Source organism: Patagioenas fasciata, chromosome 31 (genome assembly GCF_037038585.1).
Source record: "Patagioenas fasciata isolate bPatFas1 chromosome 31, bPatFas1.hap1, whole genome shotgun sequence".
Taxonomy (NCBI): Eukaryota; Metazoa; Chordata; class Aves; order Columbiformes; family Columbidae; genus Patagioenas; species Patagioenas fasciata.
In genome coordinates, this window is record NC_092550.1 from 2758421 (window position 1) to 2783134 (window position 24714).

Genomic DNA, 24714 nt, shown 5'->3' on the forward strand with positions numbered 1-24714 from the left:
ATATGTTGGGGAGCCCTCTTTGTCCCCAGGGCCCATTGTGAAATTCAGGGGACCCCAACTTGTCCTCAGGGCCCATTCTGATATCCTGGGGACACTCTTTGTCCCCAGGGCCCATTGTGACATCCTGGGGACCCCATTGTCACCAAAGCCCATTGTGATATCCTGGCGACCACCTTTTGTCCCCAGGGCCCATTGTGATATCCTGAGGACCGCCCTTTGTCCCCAGGGCCCATTGTGACGTCCCAGGACCCCCCCTTGTCCCCAGGGCCCATTGTGACATTTTGGGAATCCCTCCTTGTCCCCAGGGCCCATTGTGACGTCCCAGGAGCCGCCATTGTCCCCAGGACCCATTGTGACATTCAGGGGACCCCCTTTGTCACTGGGGCCCATTGTGAAATCCCAGGACCCCACACTGTCCCCAGGGCCCATTGTGACATCCTGGGGACCCCCCCTTTGTCCCCAGTGCCCATTGTGACATCCTGCGGACCCCCCTTTGTCCCCAGGGCCCATTTTGACATTCAGGGGACCCAACATTGTCCTCAGGGCCCATTGTGAGGTCCCAGGACCCCCCATTGTCCCCAGGGCCCATTGTGACATCCTCGGCACCCCCTTGTCCCCAGGGTCCATTGTGACACTATGGGGACCCCCCCTTGTGCCCAGGGCCCATTCTGATACCATGGGGACCCCCTTTGTCCCCAGGGCCCATTGTGACATGCTGGGGATCCTCTTTGTCCCCAGGGCCCATTGTGACATCCTGGAGACCCTCCTTGTCCCCAGAGCCCATTGTGACATCCAGGGGACCCCCTTTGTCCCCACGGCCCATTGTGGCACCATAGGGACCCCCTTTGTCACTGGGGCCCATTGTGACATCCCAGGACCCCCCCTGGTCCCCAGGGCCCATTGTGACATCTCAGGACCTTACTTTGTCCCCAGGGCCCATTGTGACATCCTGGCGACCCCTCCTTGTCCCCAGGGCACATTGTGACATCCCAGGACCCCCCATTGTCCCCAGGGCCCATTGTGACATCCTCTGCACCCCATTGTCCCCAGGGCCCATTGTGACATTCAGGGGACCCCTCTTTGTCCCCAGGGCCCATTGTGACATCCTGGGGACCCCCCCTTGTCCCCAGGGCCCATTGTGACGTCCCAGGACCCCCCATTGTCCCCAGGGCCCATTGTGACATTCATGGGACCCCCTTTGTCACTGGGGCCCATTGTGACATCCCAGGACCCCACATTGTCCCTAGTGCCCATTGTGACATCCTGGGGACCCGCCCTTGTCCCCAGGGCCAATTGTGACGTCCCAGGACCCCCCATTGTTCCCAGGGCCCATTGTGATGTCCTTGGGAGCCCCCTCTCTTCCCAGGGCTCATTGTGAGATCCTGGGGACCCCACCTTGTCCCCAGGGCTGATTGTGACGTCCTAGGGCCCCTCTGTGTCCCCAGGGCCCATTGTGACGTCCCAGGACCCCCATTGTCCCCAGGGCCCATTGTGACATCCTCGGCACCCCCTTGTCCCCAGGGCCCATTGTGACATTCAGGGGACCCCTCTTTGTCCCCAGGGCCCATTGTGACATCCTGGGGACCCCCTCTTGTCCCTAGGGCCCATTGTGACGTCCCAGGACCCCCCATTGTCCCCAGGGCCCATTGTGACATCCTGGGGATCCCTCCTTGTCCCCAGGGCCCATTGTGACGTCCCAGGACCCCCCATTGTCCCCAGGGCCCATTGTGACATTCAGGGGACCCCCTTTGTCACTGGGGCCCATTGTGACATCCCAGGACCCCACATTGTCCCCAGGGCCCATTGTGACATCCTGGGGACCCCCTTGTCACTGGGACCCATTGTGACGTCCCAGGACCCCCCATTGTCCCCAGGGTCCATTGTTACATCCTGGGGACCCCCTTGTCCCCAGGACCCATCATGACACCATGGGGACCCTCCTTGTCACTGGGGACCCATTGTGACACCATGGGGACCCCCCTCTCGTCCTCAGGGCCCATTGTGGCATCCTGGGCATCCCCCTTTGTCCCCCGGGACCATTGTAACACCGTGGGGACCCCCTTTGTCCCCAGGGCCCATTGTGACACTGTGGGGAACCCCCTTGTCCCCAGGGCCCATTGTGACATCCCAGGACCCCCCATTGTCCCCAGGGCCCTTTGTGACACCTTGGGGACCCCCTTGTCACTGGAGACCCATTGTGACAGCATGGGGACCACCCCTTGTCCTCAGGGCCTATTGTGACATCCTGGGGAGCCTCTTTGTCCCCATGGCCCATTGTGACATCCTGGGGACCTCCTTGTCCCCAGGACCCATCCTGGCACTGTGGAGACCTCCCTTGTCACTGCGGACCCATTGTGACACCATGGGGACCTCCCATTGTCCTCAGGGCCCATTGAGACATCCTGGGGACCCCCTTTGTCACTGGGGACCCATTGTGACATCCCAGGAACCCCATTGTCCCAAGGGCCCATTGTGACATCCTGGGGACCCCTCTTTGTCTCCAGGACATATTGTGACACCGTGGGGACCACATTAGTCCCCAGGGCCCATTGTGACATCCTAGGAATCCCCTCTTGTCCCCAGGGCCCATTGTGTCATCCCAGGACCCCCCATTGTCCCCCGGGCCCATTGTGACCTCCTCGGCACCCCCTTGTCCCTAGGGCACATTGTGACATTCACGGGACCCCCCTTTGTCCCCAGGGCCCATTGTGACATCCTGGGGATCCCTCCTTGTCCCCAGGGCCCATTGTGATGTCCCAGGACCCCCCATTGTCCCCAGGGCCCATTGTGACATTCAGGGGACCCCCTTTGTCACTGGGGCCCATTGTGAAATCCCAGGACCCCACATTGTCCCCAGGGCCCATTGTGACATCCTGGGGACCCCACTTGTCCCTAGGACCCATTGTTACACTATGGGGACCCCCCCTTGTGCCCAGAGCCCATTGTGACACCGTGGGTACCACCCTTGTCCGCAGGGCTCATTGTGACATCCCAGGACCCCCCTTTGTCGCCAGGGCTCATTGTGACATTCTAGGACCCCACTTTGTCCCCAGGGCCTATTGTGACACCATGGGGAACCCTCCTTGTCACTGGGGACCCATTGTGACACCATGGGGACCCCCCCTTTGTCCCCAGTGCCCATTGTGACATCCTGCCCACCCCCCTTTGTCCCCAGGGTCCATTGTGACATCCTGGGCAACCCCATTGTCCCCAGGGCCCATTGTGACATCCTGGGGACACCCCCTTGTCCCCAGGGCCCATTGTGACGTCCTGGGAATCCCTCCTTGTCCCCAGGGCCCATTGTGACATCCAGGGGACCCCGCCTTGTCCCCAGGGCCCATTGTGACGTCCCAGGACCCGCCATTGTTCCCAGGGCCCATTGTGACATCCTGGGGATCCCTCCTTGTCCCCAGGGCCCATTGTGACGTCCCGGGACCCCCCATTGTCCCCAGGGCCCATTGTGACATTCAGGGGCCCCCGTTTGTCACTGGGGCCCATTTTGACATTCAGGGGACCCACCATTGTCCTCAGGGCCCATTGTGACTTTCAGGGGACCCCACTTGTCCCCAGGACCCATTGTGACACTATAGGGACCCCCCCTTGTGCCCAGTGCCCATTGTGACACCGTGGGTACCACCCTTGTCCGCAGGGCCCATTGTGACATCCTGGGGACACCCCCTTGTCCCCAGGGCCCATTGTGACATCCTGGGGATCCCTCCTTGTCCCCAGGGCCCATTGTGACGTCCCAGGACCCCCCATTGTCCCCAGGACCCATTGTGACATTTAGGGGACCCCCCTTGTCCCCAGGGCCCATTGTGAAATCCCAGGACCCCACATTGTCCCCAGGGCCCATTGTGACATCCTGGGGACCCCCCCTTTGTCCCCAGTGCCCATTGTGACATCCTGCGGACCCCCCTTTGTCCCCAGGGCCCATTGTGACATTCAGGGGACCCCCCTTTGTCCCCAGGGCCCATTCTGATAACGTGGGGACCCCCTTTGTCCCCAGGGCCCATTGTGACATGCTGGGGACGCTCTTTGTCCCCAGGGCCCATTGTGACATCCTGGGGACCCTCCTTATCCCCAGAGCCCATTGTGACATCCAGGGGACCCCCTTTGTCCCCAGGGCCCATTGTGGCACCATAGGGACCCCCTTTGTCACTAGGGCCCATTGTGACATCCCAGGACCCCCCCTAGTCCCCAGGGCCCATTGTGACATCCTGGGGACCCCCCCCTTTGTCCCCAGGGCCCATTGTGACATCCTGGGGACCCTCCTTGTCCCCAGAGCCCATTGTGACATCCAGGGGACCCTCTTTGTCCCCAGGGCCCATTGTGGCACCATAGGGACCCCCTTTGTCACTGGGGCCCATTGTGACATCCTGGGGACCCCCCCTGGTCCCCAGGCCCCATTGTGACATCCTGGGGACCCCCTTTGTCCCAAGACTTCATTGTGACATCCTAGAGACCCCCCTTGTCCTCAGGGTCCATTGTGACAGCCCAGGACCTTACATTGTCCCCAGGGCCCATTGTGATATCTGGGGGACCCCCTTGTTCCCAAGGCCCATTGTGACATCCTGGGGACCCACCCTTGTCCCCAGGGCCCATTGTGACATGCCAGGACCCACCATTGTCCCCAGAGCCCATTGTGACATCCTCGGCACCCCCTTGTCCCCAGGGCCCATTGTGACATCCTGGGGACCCCTCTTTGTCCCCAGGGCCCATTCTGACATCCTGGGGATCCCTCCTTGTCCCCAGGGCCCATTGTGACGTCCCAGGACCCCCCATTGTCCCCAGGGCCCATTGTGACATCCTGGGGATCCCTCCTTGTCTCCAGGACCCATTGTGATGTCCCAGGACCCCCTATTGTCCCCAGGGCCCATTGTGACATCCTCTGCACCCCCTTGTCCCCAGGGCCCATTGTAACATTCAGGGGACCCCTCTTTGTCCCCAGGGCCCATTCTGACATCCTGGGGATCCCTCCTTGTCCCCAGGGCCCATTGTGACGTCCCAGGACCCCCCATTGTCCCCAGGACCCATTGTGACATCCTGGCCACCCCCTTGCTCCCAGGGCCCGTTGTGGCACCATGGGGACACCCCCTTTGTCCCCAGGGCCCATTGTGACATCCCAGGACCCCCCTTTGTCCCCACGGCCCATTGTAGCACCATGGGGACCCCCTTTGACCCCAGGGCCCATTGTGGCACCATGGCAACCCCTTTTGTCCCCAGGGCCCATTGTGACATTCTTGGACCCCACTTTGTCCCCAGGGCCTATTGTGACACCATGGGGACCCCTCCTTGTCACTGGGGACCCATTGTGACACCATGGGGACCCCCCCTTGTCCTCAGGACTCATTCTCACATCCTGGACACCCCCCATTGTCCCCAGGGCCCATTGTGACATCCACTGCACCCCCTTGTCCCCAGGGCCCATTCTGACATTCAGGGGACCCCTCTTTGTCCCCAGGGCCCATTGTGACATCCTGGGGACCCCCCCTTGTCCCCAGGGCCCATTGTGACGTCCCAGGACCCGACATTGTCCCCAGGGCCCATTGTGACATCCTCTGCACCCCCTTGTCCCCAGGGCCCATTGTGACGTCCCAGGACCCCCCCTTGTCCCCAGGGCCCATTGTGACGTCCCAGGATCCCCCTTTGTCCCTAGGGCCCATACTGATACCGTGGGGACCCCCTTTGTCCCCAGGGCCCATTGTGACATGCTGGGCACCCTCCTTGTGCCCAGGGCCCATTGTGACATCCAGGGGACCTCCTTTGTCCCCAGGGCCCATTGTGGCACCATGAGAACCCTCTTTGTCACTGGAGCCCATTGTGACATCCCATGACCCCCCTTTGTCCCCAGTGCTATTGTGAAATCCTGGGGACCCCTTTTGTCCCAAGGGCCCATTGTGACACCATGGGGAACCCCTTTGTCACTGGGGGCCATTGTGACATTCCAGGATTCCACTTTGTCCCCAGGGCTCGTTCTGACACCTTGGGGACTCCCATTGTCCCCAGGGCCCATTGTGACATCCTGGGCAACCCCATTGTCCCCAGGGCCCATTGTGACATCTGGGGGACGCCCTTGTCCCCAGGACCCATCGTGGCACCGTGGGGACCCTCCTTGTCACTTGGGCCCATTGTGACACCATGGGGACGCCCCCCTTTGTCCCCAGTGGCCATTGTGACATCCTGCGGACCCCCCTTTGTCCCCAGGGCCCATTGTGACATCCCAGGACCCCCGCATTGTCCCCAGGGCCCATTGTGACATCCTCGGCACCCCCTTGTGCCCAGGGCCCATTGTGACATTCAGGGGACCCCTCTTTGTCCCCAGGGCCCATTGTGACGTCCTGGGGACCCCCCCTTGTCCCCAGGGCCCATTGTGACGTCCCAGGACCCGCCATTGTCCCCAGGGCCCATTGTGACATCCTGGGGATCCCTCCTAGTCCCCAGGGCCCATTGTGACGTCCCAGGACCCCCCATTGTCCCCAGGGCCCATTGTGACATTCATGGGACCCCCTTTGTCATTGGGGCCCATTGTGACATCCCAGGACCCCACATTGTCCCTAGTGCCCATTGTGACATCCTGGGGACCCGCCCTTGTCCCCAGGGCCAATTGTGACGTCCCAGGAGCCCCCATTGTTCCCAGGGCCCATTGTGATGTTCTTGGGAGCCCCCTCTCTTCCCAGGGCTCATTGTGAGATCCTGGGGACCCCACCTTGTCCCCAGGGCTGATTGTGACGTCCTAGGGCCCCTCTGTGTCCCCAGGGCCCATTGTGACGTCCCAGGACCCCCATTGTCCCCAGGGCCCATTGTGACATCCTCGGCACCCCCTTGTCCCCAGGGCCCATTGTGACATTCAGGGGACCCCTCTTTGTCCCCAGGGCCTATTGTGACATCCTGGGGACCCCCTCTTGTCCCTAGGGCCCATTGTGACGTCCCAGGACCCCCCATTGTCCCCAGGGCCCATTGTGACATCCTGGGGATCCCTCCTTGTCCCCAGGGCCCATTGTGACGTCCCAGGACCCCCCATTGTCCCCAGGGCCCATTGTGACATTCAGGGGACCCCCTTTGTCACTGGGGCCCATTGTGACATCCCAGGACCCCCCTTTGTCCCCAGGGCCCATTGTGACATCCTGGAGACCCCCATGTCACTGGGACCCATTGTGACGTCCCAGGACCCCCCATTGTCCCCAGGGTCCATTGTTACATCCTCGGGACCCCCTTGTCCCCAGGACCCATCATGACACCATGGGGACCCTCCTTGTCACTGGGGACCCATTGTGACACCATGGGGACCCCCCCTTGTCCTCAGGGCCCATTGTGACATCCTGGGCATCCCCCTTTGTCCCCCTGGACCATTGTAACACCGTGCGGACCCCCTTTGTCCCCAGGGCCCATTGTGACACTGTGGGGAACCCCCTTGTCCCCAGGGCCTATTGTTACGTCCCAGGACCCCCCATTGTCCCCAGGGCCCTTTGTGACACCTTGGGGACCCCCTTGTCACTGGAGACCCATTGTGACAGCATGGGGACCACCCCTTGTCCTCAGGGCCTATTGTGAACATCCTGGGGAACCTCCATTGTCCCCAGAGCCCATTGTGAGTTCCTGGAGACCCCCTTGTCCCCAGGTCCCATTGTGACATCCTGGGGAGCCTCTTTGTCCCCATGGCCCATTGTGACACCATGGGGACCTCCTTGTCCCCAGGACCCATCCTGGCACTGTGGAGACCTCCCTTGTCACTGGGGACCCATTGTGACACCATGGGGACCTCCCATTGTCCTCAGGGCCCATTGAGACATCCTGGGGACCCCCTTTGTCACTGGGGACCCATTGTGACATCCCAGGAACCCGATTGTCCCAAGGGCCCATTGTGACATCCTGGGGACCCCTCTTTGTCTCCAGGACATATTGTGACACCGTGGGGACCACATTAGTCCCCAGGGCCCATTGTGACATCCTAGGAATCCCCTCTTGTCCCCAGGGCCCATTGTGTCATCCCAGGACCCCCCATTGTCCCCAGGGCCCATTGTGACCTCCTCGGCACCCCCTTGTCCCTAGGGCACATCGTGACATTCACGGGACCCCCCTTTGTCCCCAGGGCCCATTGTGACATCCTGGGGACGCCCTTTGTCCCCAGGGCCCATTTTGACACCGTCGACACCCCCCTTTGTCCCCAGGGCCCATTGTGACATCCTGGGGACCCTCCTTGTCCCCAGAGCCCATTGTGACAGCCAGGGGACCCCCTTTGTCCCCAGGGCCCATTGTGACATCCTGGGATCCCCCCTTTGTCCCCAGGGCCCATTGAAATGTCCCAGGACCACCGTTTGTCCCCAGGGTTCATTGTGACATCCTGGGGACCCCATTTGTCCCCACGGCCCATTGTGGCACCATGGGGACCCCCTTTGTCACTGGGGCCCATTGTGACATTCTAGGACCCCACTTTGTCCCCAGGGCCTATTGTGACACCATGGGGAACCCTCCTTGTCACTGGGGACCCATTGTGACACCATGGGGACCCCCCCTTTGTCCCCAGTGCCCATTGTGACATCCTGCCCACCCCCCCTTGTCCCCAGGGCCCATTGTGACGTCCTGGGAATCCCTCCTTGTCCCCAGGGCCCATTGTGACATCCAGGGGACCCCCCCTTGTCCCCAGGGCCCATTGTGACATCCTGGGGATCCCTCCTTGTCCCCAGGGCCCATTGTGACGTCCCGGGACCCCCCATTGTCCCAAGAGCCCATTGTGACATTCAGGGGCCCCCGTTTGTCACTGGGGCCCATTTTGACATTCAGGGGACCCACCATTGTCCTCAGGGCCCATTGTGACTTTCAGGGGACCCCACTTGTCCCCAGGACCCATTGTGACACTATAGGGACCCCCCCTTGTGCCCAGTGCCCATTGTGACACCGTGGGTACCACCCTTGTCCGCAGGGCCCATTGTGACATCCTGGGGACACCCCCTTGTCCCCAGGGCCCATTGTGACATCCTGGGGATCCCTCCTTGTCCCCAGGGCCCATTGTGACGTCCCAGGACCCCCCATTGTCCCCAGGACACATTGTGACATTTAGGGGACCCCCTTTGTCACTGGGGCCCATTGTGAAATCCCAGGACCCCACATTGTCCCCAGGGCCCATTGTGAACATCCTGGGGACCCCCCCTTTGTCCCCAGTGCCCATTGTGACATCCTGCGGACCCCCCTTTGTCCCCAGGGCCCATTTTGACATTCAGGGGACCCACCATTGTCCTCAGGGCCCATTGTGAGGTCCCAGGACCCCCCATTGTCCCCAGGGCCCATTGTGATATCCTCGGCACCCCCTTGTCCCCAGGGCCCATTGTGACATTCAGGGGACCCCACATTGTCCCCAGGGCCCATTGTGACATCCTGGGGACCCCACTTGTCCCCAGGACCCATTGTGACACTATGGGGACCCCCCCTTGTGCCCAGGGCCCATTGTGACACCGTGGGTACCACACTTGTCTGCAGGGCTCATTGTGACATCCCAGGACCCCCCATTTTCCCCAGGGCCCATTGTGACATTCAGGGGACCCCCCTTTGTCCCCAGGGCCCATTCTGATAACGTGGGGACCCCCTTTGTCTCCAGGGCCCATTGTGACATGCTGGGGACGCTCTTTGTCCCCAGGGCCCATTGTGACATCCTGGGGACCCTCCTTATCCCCAGAGCCCATTGTGACATCCAGGGGACCCCCTTTGTCCCCAGGGCCCATTGTGGCACCATAGGGACCCCCTTTGTCACTAGGGCCCATTGTGACATCCCAGGACCCCCCCTAGTCCCCAGGGCCCATTGTGACATCCTGGGGACGCTCTTTGTCCCCATAGCCCATTGTGACATCCAGGGGACCCTCTTTGTCCCCAGGGCCCATTGTGGCACCATAGGGACCCCCTTTGTCACTGGGGCCCATTGTGACATCCTGGGGACCCCCCCTGGTCCCCAGGCCCCATTGTGACATCCTGGGGACCCCCTTTGTCCCAAGACTTCATTGTGACATCCTAGGGACCCCCCTTGTCCTCAGGGTCCATTGTGACAGCCCAGGACCTTACATTGTCCCCAGGGCCCATTGTGATATCTGGGGGACCCCCTTGTTCCCAAGGCCCATTGTGACATCCTGGGGACCCACCCTTGTCCCCAGGGCCCATTGTGACATGCCAGGACCCACCATTGTCCCCAGAGCCCATTGTGACATCCTCGGCACCCCCTTGTCCCCAGGGCCCATTGTGACATCCTGGGGACCCCTCTTTGTCCCCAGGGCCCATTCTGACATCCTGGGGATCCCTCCTTGTCCTCAGGGCCCATTGTGACGTCCCAGGACCCCCCATTGTCCCCAGGACCCATTGTGACATCCTGGCCACCCCCTTGCTCCCAGGGCCCGTTGTGGCACCATGGGGACACCCCCTTTGTCCCCAGGGCCCATTGTGACATCCCAGGACCCCCCTTTGTCCCCACGGCCCATTGTAGCACCATGGGGACCCCCTTGGCCCCAGGGCCCATTGTGGCACCATGGCAACCCCTTTTGTCCCCAGGGCCCATTGTGACATTCTTGGACCCCACTTTGTCCCCAGGGCCTATTGTGACAGCATGGGGACCCCTCCTTGTCACTGGGGACCCATTGTGACACCATGGGGACCCCCCCTTGTCCTCAGGACTCATTCTCACATCCTGGACACCCCCCATTGTCCCCAGGGCCCATTGTGACATCCACTGCACCCCCTTGTCCCCAGGGCCCATTCTGACATTCAGGGGACCCCTCTTTGTCCCCAGGGCCCATTGTGACACCCTGGGGACCCCCCCTTGTCCCCAGGGCCCATTGTGACGTCCCAGGACCCGACATTGTCCCCAGGGCCCATTGTGACATCCTCTGCACCCCCTTGTCCCCAGGGCCCATTGTGACGTCCCAGGACCCCCCCTTGTCCCCAGGGCCCATTGTGACGTCCCAGGACCCCCCTTTGTCCCTAGGGCCCATACTGATACCGTGGGGACCCCCTTTGTCCCCATGGCCCATTGTGACATGCTGGGGACCCTCCTTGTCCCCAGGGCCCATTGTGACATCCAGGGGACCCCCTTTGTCCCCAGGGCCCATTGTGGCACCATGAGAACCCTCTTTGTCACTGGAACCCATTGTGACATCCCATGACCCCCCTTTGTCCCCAGTGCTATTGTGAAATCCTGGGGACCCCTTTTGTCCCAAGGGCCCATTGTGACACCATGGGGAACCCCTTTGTCACTGGGGGCCATAGTGACATCCCAGGATTCCACTTTGTCCCCAGGGCTCGTTCTGACACCTTGGGGACTCCCATTGTCCCCAGGGCCCATTGTGACATCCTGGGCAACCCCATTGTCCCCAGGGCCCATTGTGACATCTGGGGGATGCCCTTGTCCCCAGGACCCATCGTGGCACCGTGGGGACCCTCCTTGTCACTTGGGCCCATTGTGACACCATGGGGACGCCCCCCTTTGTCCCCAGTGGCCATTGTGACATCCTGCGGACCCCCCTTTGTCCCCAGGGCCCATTGTGACATCCCAGGACCCCCCATTGTCCCCAGGGCCCATTGTGACATCCTCGGCACCCCCTTGTGCCCAGGGCCCATTGTGACATTCAGGGGACCCCTCTTTGTCCCCAGGGCCCATTGTGACGTCCCAGGACCCGCCATTGTCCCCAGGGCCCATTGTGACATCCTGGGGATCCCTCCTTGTCCCCAGGGCCCATTGTGACGTCCCAGGACCCCCCATTGTCCCCAGGGCCCATTGTGACATCCTGGGGATCCCTCCTTGTCCCCAGGGCCCATTGTGATGTCCCAGGACCCCACATTGTCCCCAGGGCTCATTGTGACTTTCAGGGGACCCCACTTGTCCCCAGGACCCATTGTGACACTATAGGGACCCCCCCTTGTCCCAGTGACCATTGTGACACCGTGGGTACCACCCTTGTCCGCAGGGCCCATTGTGACATCCTGGGGACACCCCCTTGTCCCCAGGGCCCATTGTGACATCCTGGGAATCCCTCCTTGTCCCCAGGGCCCATCGTGACGTGCCAGGACCCCCATTTTCCCCAGGGCCCATTGTGACATCCTCGGCACCCCCTTGTCCCCAGGGCCCATTGTGACATTCAGGGGACCCCTCTTTGTCCCCAGGGCCCATTGTGACATCCTGGGGACCCCCCCTTGTTCCCAGGGCCCACTGTGACGTCCCAGGACCCCCCATTGTCCCTAGAGCCCATTGTGACATCCAGGGGACCCCCTTTGTCACTGGGGCCCATTGTGGCACCATGAGGACCCTCTTTGTCACTGGGGCCCATTGTGACATCCCAGGACCCCCCCTGGTCCCCAGGGCCCATTGTGACATCTGGGGGACCCCACTTGTCCTCAGGGTCCATTGTGACAGCCCAGGACCTTACTTTGTCCCCAGGGCCCATTGCGATATCTGGGGGACCCCCTTGTCCCCAGGGCCCATTGTGACACCATGGGGTCCCCCCTTTGTCCCCAGGGCCCATTGAAATGTCCCAGGACCACCCTTTGTCCCCAGGGCTTATTGTGACACCATGGGGATCTCCCTTGTCCCCAGGGCTCATTGTGACATCCCACGACCCCCCTTTGTCCCCAGTGCTATTGTGAAATCCTGGGGACCCCTTTTGTCCCCAGGGCCCATTGTGACACCATGGGGAACCCCTTTGTTCACTGGGGGCCATTGTGACATTCCAGGATTCCACTTTGTCCCCAGGGTTCGTTCTGAACACCTTGGGGCCTCCCATTGTCCCCAGGGCCCATTGTGACATCTGGGGGACGCCCCTGTCCCCAGGACCCATCGTGGCACCGTGGGGACCCTCCTTGTCACTTGGGCCCATTGTGACACCATGGGGACCCCCCCTTTATCCCCAGTGCCCATTGTGACATCCTGCGGACCCCCCTTTGTCCCCAGGGCCCATTTTGACATTCAGGGGACCCACCATTGTCCTCAGGGCCCATTGTGAGGTCCCAGGACCCCCCATTGTCCCCAGGGCCCATTGTGACATCCTCGGCACGCCCTTGTCCCCAGGGCCCATTGTGACATCCTGGGGACCCCCCCTTGTCCCCAGGGCCCATTGTGACGTCCCAGGACCCCCCATTGTCCCCAGGGCCCATTGTGACATCCTGGGGATCCCTCCTTGTCCCCAGGGCCCATTGTGATGTCCCAGGACCCCCCATTGTCTCCAGGGCCCATCGTGACATCCTCTGCACCCCCTTGTCCCCAGGGCCCATTGTGACATTCAGGTGACCCCTCTTTGTCCCCAGGGCCCATTGTGACATCCTGGGGACCCCCCCTTGTCCCCAGGGCCCATTGTGACGTCCCAGGACCCCCCATTGTCCCCAGGGCCCATTGTGACATCCTGGGGATCCCTCCTTGTCCCCAGGGCCCATTGTGACGTCCCAGGACCCCCTATTGTCCCCAGGACCTATTCTGACATTCAGGGGACCCCCTTTGTCACTGGGGCCCATTGTGACACCATGGAGACCCGCGCTTGTCCTCAGGGTCCATTGTGACATCCTGGGCACCCCCCATTTTCCCCAGGACCCATTGTGACATCCTGGCCATCCCCTTCCTCCCAGGGCCCGTTGTGGCACCATGGGGACACCCCCTTTGTCCCCAGGGCTCATTGTGACATCCCAGGACCCCCCTTTGTCCCCAGGGCCCATTGTAGCACCATGGGGACCCCCTTTGACCCCAGGGCCCATTGTGGCACTATGGCAACCCCTTTTGTCCCCAGGGCCCATTGTGACATTCTTGGACCCCACTTTGTCCCCAGGGCCTATTGTGACACCATGGGGACCCCTCCTTGTCACTGGGGACCCACTGTGACACCATGGGGACCCCCCCTTTTCCTCATGACTCTGACATCCTGGATGCCCCCCATTGTCCCCAGGGCCCATTGTGACATCCACTGCACCCCCTTGTCCCCAGGGCCCATTGTGACATTCAGGGGACCCCTCTTTGTCCCCAGGGCCCATTGTGACATCCTGGGGACCCCCCCTTGTCCCCAGGGCCCATTGTGACGTCCCAGGACCCCCCATTGTCCCCAGGGCCCATTGTGACATCCTGGGGATCCCTCCTTGTCCCCAGGGCCCATTGTGATGTCCCAGGACCCCCCATTGTCTCCAGGGCCCATCGTGACATCCTCTGCACCCCCTTGTCCCCAGGGCCCATTGTGACATTCAGGTGACCCCTCTTTGTCCCCAGGGCCCATTGTGACATCCTGGGGACCCCCCCTTGTCCCCAGGGCCCATTGTGACGTCCCAGGACCCCCCATTGTCCCCAGGGCCCATTGTGACATCCTGGGGATCCCTCCTTGTCCCCAGGGCCCATTGTGACGTCCCAGGACCCCCTATTGTCCCCAGGACCTATTCTGACATTCAGGGGACCCCCTTTGTCACTGGGGCCCATTGTGACACCATGGAGACCCGCGCTTGTCCTCAGGGTCCATTGTGACATCCTGGGCACCCCCCATTTTCCCCAGGACCCATTGTGACATCCTGGCCATCCCCTTCCTCCCAGGGCCCGTTGTGGCACCATGGGGACACCCCCTTTGTCCCCAGGGCTCATTGTGACATCCCAGGACCCCCCTTTGTCCCCAGGGCCCATTGTAGCACCATGGGGACCCCCTTTGACCCCAGGGCCCATTGTGGCACTATGGCAACCCCTTTTGTCCCCAGGGCCCATTGTGACATTCTTGGACCCCACTTTGTCCCCAGGGCCTATTGTGACACCATGGGGACCCCTCCTTGTCACTGGGGACCCACTGTGACACCATGGGGACCCCCCCTTTTCCTCATGACTCTGACATCCTGGATGCCCCCCATTGTCCCCAGGGCCCATTGTGACATCCACTGCACCCCCCTGTCCCCAGGGCCCATTGTGACATTCAGGGGACCCCTCTTTGTCCCCAGGGCCCATTGTGACATCCTGGGGACCCCCCCTTGTCCCCAGGGCCCATTGTGACGTCCCAGGACCCCCCATTGTCCCCAGGACCCATTGTGACATTCAGGGGACCCCCTTTGTCACTGGGGCCCATTGTGAAATCCCAGGACCCCACATTGTCCCCAGGGCCCATTGTGACATCCTGGGGACCCCCCCTTTGTCCCCAGTGCCCATTGTGACATCCTGCGGACCCCCCTTTGTCCCCAGGGCCCATTTTGACATTCAGGGGACCCACCATTGTCCTCAGGGCCCATTGTGCGGTCCCAGGACCTCCCATTGTCCCCAGGGCCCATTGTGACATCCTCGGCACCCCCTTGTCCCCAGGGTCCATTGTGACACTATGGGGACCCCCCCTTGTGCCCAGGGCCCATTGTGACACTGTGGGTACCACCCTTGTCTGCAGGGCTCATTGTGACATCCCAGGACCCCCCATTGTCCCCAGGGCCCATTGTGGCACCATAGGGACCCCCTTTGTCACTGGGGCCCATTGTGAGATTCCAGGACCCCCGCTTTGTCCCCAGGGCCCATTGTGACATCCTGGGGACCCCCTTTGTCCCAAGACTTCATTGTGACATCCTGGGGACCCCCCTTGTCCTCAGGGTCCATTGTGACAGCCCAGGACCTTACATTGTCCCCAGGGCCCATTGTGATATCTGGGGGACCCCCTTGTTCCCAAGGCCCATTGTGACACTCTGGGGACTCCCATTGTCCCCAGGGCCCATTGTGACATCCCAGGACCCCCCATTGTCCCCAGGGCCCATTGTGACATCCTCTGCACCCCCTTGTCCCCAGGGCCCATTGTGACATTCAGGGGACCCCTCTTTTTCCCCAGGGCCCATTGTGACATCCTGGGGACCCCCCATTGTCCCCAGGACCCATTGTGACACTATGGGGACCCCCCGTTGTGCCCAGGGCCCATTGTGACACCGTGGGTACCACCCTTGTCCGCAGGGCTCATTGAGACATCCCAGGACCCCCCATTGTCCCCAGGGCCCATTGTGACATTCAGGGGACCCCCCATTGTCCCCAGGGCCCATTCTGATACTGTGGGGACCCCCTTTGTCCCCAGGGCCCATTGTGACATGCTGGGGACGCTCTTTGTCCCCAGGGCCCATTGTGACATCCTGGGGACCCCCCTTTGTCCCCAGGGCCCATTGTGACGTCCCAGGACCCCCCATTGTCCCCAGGGCCCATTGTGATATGCTGGGGAGCCCTCTTTGTCCCCAGGGCCTATTGTGAAATTCAGGGGACCCCAACTTGTCCCCAGGGCCCATTGTGACATCCTGGGGACCCCATTGTCACCAGAGCCCATTGTGATATCCTGGCGACCGCCCTTTGTCCCCAGGGCCCATTGTGACATCCTGGGTCCCCCTTTGTCCCTGTCGAGGGTTAGGATTGCGGGGTGACAATCAAACCCTGGCAGATGTGTTGTCAACCTCCTCTCCCCCCCCCAATTCCCCCTTTTGCCCCTCCCTCTCCCCCCTTCCCACTCAGCACAGGCGATCGGGAGGGGAAGAAGCACAGAGGGGAGAGAGTTGGAAAAGTTCAAGATGTTTTACTGATGCTACTGATGAGAACAGAGAAAATAATACAAATATACAAAACCCATCTTGTAAGTCTGAGCAACTGCAGAGCCAGCACCCAAAGTCCTGGATCAGACTCTGCAGCCAACCGGAGCTGGATTCAGTCTCTCACTGGCCTCCGTTCGCAGGGACGACCAGCAAGGTCCTCTCCTGATGTCGGCCATGAGCAGAAAAGGGAGAAAGGGAAAAGGGGCGAGATCCTCGTGATCTCCCACTTTTATATGAAGTATTCACGTGAATGGAATGTTATTCACCGTTGGTCAGTCTCTCGATCACCAGTTTCTCATTGCCCCTCTCGCGAGATGTCCATCTGTGCTTATCAATAAGTTTCCATTCCCTTGCTGGGTTTGCCAAAACATGTGTCTGGTTCTCCAGGAAAATGCAGCTGACATGAAGGCTTTGGCTGACAGGCAAATTCACTAAAAGAGAAACTTGTTTTTAACAAAACCAGGACATTCCACCCCTTATCATATGACATTCACTGAATACTTAAACCTTATCAATACAATCTATCAATACAATCTAATTAATCACTACTACTATATATATATACATATGTACATATATACACAGGAGTAATTAATCAGTGGACCATCCTTTGAAAAGTTCATTAAGTTCATTTTGTCACCACAGTCTCCCAGGGCAGGGAAAATGGTCCAAGTGCATCTCATGACCCCTGTTGGTGGGTTAAGGACACCAACTTCCAAGAAGGTGTCGGGCGCCACTCGAAGAAGCCAGCGCTGGTTTCATCACCATTGTCTTGATCTGAAAGACACTTATTAAACATTGTTAGTGCGGCAATTCACATCGTACAGTTCAGCATTGCATATTTTCACCTAAAATCAAATCCCCTTGAGGTGCACACCAAACTTCTCCATCCTTAAGCATCACCCACCAGGTGCTGCCAGGTCCCTGGGCAAAAACAATCCCACGAATAGGTTTGCCTGTGCCTGAGGCAGGAGGAACCCAGACTGCCTTTCCTAACATATTTTCCATGTGTACTACAGGGACTTTATCTCCTTCCACAGTCCATAGAATTTCTGATTGGGCAGGCCCGGCTCGATTGGTTGATCCCCTGGTGTTGACCAACCAAGTGGCTTTTGCTAAATGTGAATCCCAGTTTTTAAAGGCTCCACCACCCAGTGCCTTTAGTGTAGTTTTTAACAAACCATTGCACCTTTCAATTTTCCCAGAGGCTGGTGCATGATATGGAATATGATACACCCACTCAATACCATGTTCTTTGGCCCAATTGTCTATAATACTGGTTTTGAAATGAGTACCATAGTCTGATTCAATTCTTTCTGGCGTACCCGGCCACCAAAGGACTTGCTTCTCAAGGCCCAAGATGGTATTTCGGGCTGTAGCAGGAGGTACGGCAGATGTTTCCAACCATCCAGTGGTTGCTTCCACCATTGTAAGTACATAACGCTTACCTTGGCGTGTTTGTGGAAGTGTAATATAATCAATCTGCCAAGCTTCTCCATACTTACACTTTAACCATCACCCCCCACATAAGGACCCCCAATCTAAGGACCCCCCAGTTGTGCCCAGGGCTCATTGTAACATATCAGGACGCCCCATTGTCCCCAGGGCCCATTGTGACGTCCCAGGACCCCCCGTCATCCCCAGGGCCCATTGTGACATCCTGGGGACCTCCCTTTGTCCCCAGGGCCCATTTTGACACCGTGGGTATCCCCCTTGTCCCCAGGGCCCATTGTGACATCCTGGGGACCCCCAGTTGTCCCCAGGACCCATTGTGACAACCTGGGGACCAACCTTTGTCCCTAGGGCCCATTGTGACATTCCAGGACCCCCCATTGTCCCCAGAGCCCATTGTGACATCCTGGGGACCCCCATTGTCCCCAGGGCCCATTGTGACATTCAGGGGACAGCCTTTTTCCCAAGGGCCCATTGTGACATCCCAGGACCCCCCTTTATCCCCAGGGCCCATTGTGACATCCTGGGGACTCCCCTAGTCACTGGGGACCCATTGTGGCACCGTGGGGACCCCCCATTGTCCCCAGGGCCCATTGCGACATCTCAGGACCCCCCAGTTGTCCCGAGGGCCCATTGTGGCATCCGAGGACCCCTCTTTGTCCCCATGGCCCATTGTGACACCATGGGGACCCCCTTTGTCACTGGGGCCCATTGTGACATCCCAGGACCCCCTTTGTCCCCAGCTCCCATTGTGACAGTCAGGGGACCCCACTTTGTCCCCAGGGCCCATTGTGACATCCGGTGGACCCCGTTGTCTGCAGGGCCCATCGTGGAACCATGGGGACCCTCCTTGTCACAAGGGCCCATTGTGACACCATGGGGACCACCCCTTTCTCCCCAGAGCCCATTGTGACATCCTGGGGACCCCCATTGTCCCCAGGGCCCATTGTGACATTCAGGGGACAGCCTTTTTCCCAAGGGCCCATTGTGACACCGTCGGAACCCTCGTTGTCCCCAAGGCCCATTGTGATATCCTGGGGACCCTCTTGTCCCCAGGGCCCATAGTGGCACCCTGGGGACCCCCTCTTTCTTCCCAGTGCCCATTGTGACATCCCAGGACCCCCCATTGTCCTCAGGGCCCATTGTGACACCATGGGGACACCCCTTTGACTCGAGGGCCCATTGTCACATCCCAGGAGCCCCCTTTGCCCCCAGGGCCCATTGTGACATCCTGGGGACCCTCTTTGTCACTGGGGACCCATTGTATACACCATGGGGACCCCCACTGTCCCCAGGGCCCATTGTGACATCCTGGGGACCCCCCTTTGTCCCAAGGACCCATTGTGACATCTCAGGACCCCACTTGTCACTGGGGACCCATTGTGACACCATAGGGACCCCCGTTTGTCCCCAGGGTCCATTGTGACACCATGGGGACCCACCTTTGTCCCCAGGGCCCATCGTGACACCATGTGGACCCCCCTTGTCACTGGTAACCCATTGTGACAGCATGGGGACCCCCCCTTGTCCTCAGGGCCCATTGTGACATCCTGGGCACACCTCATTGTCCCCAGGGCCCATTGTGACATCATGGGGACCGCCTCGTCCCTCTGGCCCATTGTGGCACCGTGGGGACCCCCCTTATCACTCGGGACCCATTGTGACACCATGGGGACCCCCTCTTTCTCCCCAGGGCCCATTGTGACATCCTGGGGACCCCCTTTGTTCCCAGGGCCCATTGTGGCACCATGGGGACCCCCTTTGTCCCCAGGGCCCATTGTGACACCCCAGGACCCCAGTTTGTACCCAAGGCCCATTGTGACACCGTGGGGACCCCCTTTGTCACTGGGGCCCACTGTGGCACCATGGGGACCTCCTTTGTCCCCAGGGCCCATTGGGGCACCATGGGGACCCCTTTTGTCACTGTGGCCCAATGTGACATCCCAGGACCCCACTTTGTACCCAAGACCAATTGTGACACCGTGGGGACCCCCCTTGTCCCCAGAGCCCATTGTGACATCCTGGGGACGCCCTTTTTCCCCAGGACCCATTGTGGCACCATTGGGACCCCCTTTGTCACTGGGGCCCATTGTGACGTCCCAGGACCCCCCTTTGTCCCCAGGGCCCATTGTGACGTTCCCGGACCCCCCATGGTCCCCAGAGCCCATTGTGACATCCTGGGGACCCCCATTGTCCACAGGGCCCATTTTGACATTCAGGGGACCCCCATTTGTCCCCAGGGCCCATTGTGACACCGTGGGGACCCCCTCTGTCCCCAAAGCCCATTGTGACATCCTGGGGAGCCCCCTTTGTCCCCAGGGCCCATTGTGACATTTCTGGACCCCCCACTGTCTCCAGGGCCCATTGTGAACATCCTGGGGACCCCTCTTTGTCCCCAGGGCCCATTGTGACATCCTGGGCTGCCCCGTATGTCACCAGGGCGCATTTTGACACCGTGGGGAACCCTGTTGTCCTCAGGGCCCATTGTGACATCCCAGGACCCCCAATTGTCCCCAGGGCCCATTGTGACACCATGGGGAACCCTCTTGTCACTGCGGACGCATTCTGATACAATGGGGACCCCACCTTTGTCTCAAGTGCCCATTGTGACATCCTGGGGACCCCCTTTATCCCCAGGACCCATTGTGACGTCCCAGGACCCCGTTTGTCCCCAGGGCCCATTGTTACAGGGTGGGACCCCCCTTGTCCCCAGGACCCATTGTGGCACCATGGGGACCCTCTTTGTCCCCAGGGCCCATTGTGACATCCCAGGACCCCACTTTGTCTTAGAAGGTCACTGATCGGACTACTGGTACATCCTGACTCTGCTTTCTCAATAAACATTGAAGAACACCTGGGGTTTGTTTGCTCCAAGGGAAAACTTCCCTGCCACGGTTCCTGGTTCCCGGTCCTGTTTCCCGGTCCGGTTTGGCTTCGCTATCAGAACAGCTGCTGCCTCCACAGCCGCGCTCAAAGTCCCCGTTGTGACACCGGGATGGCGGGAGAAGGGGGGTGGCGGGGGCGGCAGCGGCGGCGATTGGGGGGGGGCAGTCGGGGCTGGGCGGACAAGCGGCGGCTGCTGCGGCTCCTCAGGCAGCGACAGCAGCAGCGATCGGGGGGACGTGGGGGGCGGACAAGCGGCGGCTGCTGCGGCTCCTCAGGCAGCGACAGCAGCAGCGATCGGGGGGACGTGGGGGGCGGACAAGCGGCGGCTGCTGCGGCTCCTCAGGCAGCGACAGCAGCAGCGATCGGGGGGACGTGGGGGGCGGACAAGCGGCGGCTCCTGCGGCTCCTCAGGCAGCGACAGCAGCAGCGATCGGGGGGACGTGGGGGGCGGACAAGCGGCGGCTCCTGCGGCTCCTCAGGCAGCGACAGCAGCAGCGATCGGGGGGACGTAGGGGGCGGACAAGCGGCGGCTCCTCCGGCCGCGGCCAGGACGTGGCTTCGCCGGCACCGGGGCCCGAGACCGCGCGCTGTGGGGCTGCGGGGCGGGTGTGGGGCCGGGGGGCTCCGGGGGTCCCGCAGCGGCCGCTGTGGGGCGGGATGGGGCGGCTGTGGAATTACCTGTGGGGCACTCATGGGGCTGCTGTAGGGGCTCTTAAGAGGCATGTCTGGAGCACTTATGGGGCGACTATGGGGCAGGTGCTGGGCTGCTACAGCGGGACCTGTGGGGCAGCCATAGGGCTGCTATGGGGTTGGTTATGGGTCACAGATGGGAGGGGGCAGCTGGGTGTGGCCCCGCCTACATGGGGTGGGGTCAGTGCCGAGGGGCGGGTACTGAGAGGGCACGCCCACGGGGAGCCCCTCGGGGGGGCGGAGCCTCTGTGTCACGCCCCATGGGAGGTGGTCTGGGGGCGGGCATTCTCTGGGGCACGCCCCCATGGGAGGAGCCTCTTGGGGTAGGGAGAGGGTGCGGTCAACATGGCACGGCCGCAAGGGGGCGTGGCTTAGCTCGGGAAGAGGTGGAGCCGAGAAGGGGCTGCGGGACCCGGCTCTCCAGGCGGCTCTGAGACGGAGCGGAGCGGGCCGGGCGGGGCCGGGCCGGGCACTCCCCGGGGCCTCGCAGAAACAGCGGCGCAGCGAGTCCGCTCCGGGCTCCAACGGTGCGCGCACGTGGCCGCCGAGAGCGCCCCGTGCATCTCGCAGCGCCCATTTCTGCGCATGCGCATTGGGAAGCCCTCGAGACAACCCTTCCCCCGCGGCCCGCCCCTTCTCTTCCCTCTCCGCAATCTGATTGGCCAGCTAAGCACGTCAATTTCCATTCTCTCCGCCTATCATCACCCGTCCCCGTTTGCCCCGCGCTGCGCTCTGATCCAGTGTCTATTTACACTTAAATACATTTAAACTTCCATTTTAACACTCAGGTATCTTTTCAAATTTACAGATTTTGACATATTTACAATTATATATATTTAGACTGGGATATCGATTTACATTTATTAATAAATTAAAGGTATGTATACGGGTGTGAGTGGATATATATAGATGATATTTATTACCTATTTAGACTATGTAACACGTAGTAATTATACAGAGCTCTGCCTACTCACACTTTTTTCTATTTTAAGTTCCTATCTAGATATTTTTTTCTTTTTCAAGTCCTTCACTTTTTAATCTACAAATAGATAAGATGTTTGTATTCTTAAAACCATCAACAGAAATTTTTTACATTCTAAAATCCTTTATATAACAGAGTAGAAAAGGGGTTTTATTTTAAAACCATTTTATATCTACATGAATACCATTCTGCAATATATAAATACAAACGACAGACTTCTCTCTGTTTGAAATTCTCACGCTCATATTTACAGGGTTTAATAAGTTTTATCCTCCCCCAGGAATTTTCAGGCATTTTTGGACTGTGACCCCCTCTTTTCAGGGGGACTCCCTTTTGAGCCCCACATTGTGGGGGATTTGAGGGATTTTCTTGCAGTCAGTGAACATTGTATGGAACTGAACTGAACTGAACAGGGCTCTGAGGCCTCTGTGTCCTGCAAGAGAGCAAGAGAGCAGGAGCGGAGCAGCCCCCGTGTCTACGTGACTGTACAGCCTTCTTCAGTGTTGGAACCGAGCTGCTTCGCCTTCTGTTTGTCCACGTGCACACACACCATTCCTCACTGGAAAACAGGCAGAAACCTTTCCACACGCACCCAGGTCTGTGCACCCAGGCCTTGTCTATTCCTGCCGGGTTTGCTGGGCTCTGTCAGGCTCCTCTGGCTCTGTCGTGCTGTGACAGCCTCTGTCAGGCCCGGCCAGACTCCACTGTTCGCTGTCAGGCGCTGTCGGGATTTGTCGGCCCCTGTTGAGTTCTATCAGGCTCTGTCAAGCCCTGTTGGGCTCTGTCGCGCTTTGTCAGGCTCTGCCTGGCTTTATCATGTTCCATAAGTGCTCCAAAAACTGGATGCTCTTGCGATGCTTGTATTCACACAATTATCGCATATTCATTACAATTTGGGGGAATTTTTAGCATCAAACGCATCTATAGTAAGAAAAAATGCCATAAACCTAGGGTTACACTGAGGTTAATAATTTCATGGTCTTTGCTGCCATCTAGCGTCCCTTAAGAGAATGCACAGAACACACATTCGGAGGTGCCTGCAGGTATGTGCCTGTTCTTGGACGAACCTGTGCGCGAAAGCCTTAGTGCCTATAAACGTTGGTCTGTCCACATGTGAGTGCCTTGATGTCAGCTCCATTTATGCTAAAGCTGGAGCATCATCGTTCAGACGTGTGCGTGTGTGCAGTGTGCCAAACATCCACGCACGTGTTTACCCTCAAGCATGTCAGTACATTTCACGTACGTCTTTCTGTCAATAGATGGGACTGGGCACGCTTGTGGAAGTGTGCGTGTGTGTGGCCACGTGTTTGCTTACACATCAGTGTGTAGCTGCGTGTGCGTGCACGCGGTGCTGGGTGCACATACCTGGCTGCCCCACAGGTCCCGCTGTAGCAGCCCAGCACCTGCCCCATAGTCGCCCCATAAGTGCTCCAGACATGCCTCTTAAGACCCCTACAGCAGCCCCATGAGTGCCCCACAGGTAATTCCACAGCCGCCCCATCCCGCCCCACAGCGGCCGCTGCGGGACCCCCGGAGACCCCCGGCCCCACACCCGCCCCGCAGCCCCACAGCGCGCGGTCTCGGGCCCCGGTGCCGGCGAAGCCACGTCCTGGCCGCGGCCGGAGGAGCCGCCGCTTGTCCGCCCCCCACGTCCCCCCGATCGCTGCTGCTGTCGCTGCCTGAGGAGCCGCAGGAGCCGCCGCTTGTCCGCCCCCCACGTCCCCCCGATCGCTGCTGCTGTCGCTGCCTGAGGAGCCGCAGCAGCCGCCGCTTGTCCGCCCCCCACGTCCCCCCGATCGCTGCTGCTGTCGCTGCCTGAGGAGCCGCAGGAGCCGCCGCTTGTCCGCCCCCCACGTCCCCCCGATCGCTGCTGCTGTCGCTGCCTGAGGAGCCGCAGCAGCCGCCGCTTGTCCGCCCCCCACGTCCCCCCGATCGCTGCTGCTGTCGCTGCCTGAGGAGCCGCAGCAGCCGCCGCTTGTCCGCCCCCCACGTCCCCCCGATCGCTGCTGCTGTCGCTGCCTGAGGAGCCGCAGCAGCCGCCGCTTGTCCGCCCAGCCCCGACTGCCCCCCCCCAATCGCCGCCGCTGCCGCCCCCGCCACCCCCCTTCTCCCGCCATCCCGGTGTCACAACGGGGACTTCGAGCGCGGCTGTGGAGGCAGCAGCTGTTCTGATAGCG

At 60.4% G+C, this 24714-nt stretch overlaps 1 long non-coding RNA gene across 1 annotated transcript in view; it reads left to right on the top strand.

The window, feature by feature from the left end:
* LOC139825937 (uncharacterized) overlaps nucleotides 1–16719 on the top strand; it is a 34581-nt gene extending 17862 nt beyond the window's left edge. The window contains exon 3 of the long non-coding RNA XR_011736096.1: nucleotides 16456–16719. This is a non-coding gene — a long non-coding RNA (uncharacterized lncRNA). The remainder of the gene's footprint in view (nucleotides 1–16455) is intronic.
* The last annotated feature ends 7995 nt before the right edge of the window (nucleotides 16720–24714 follow it).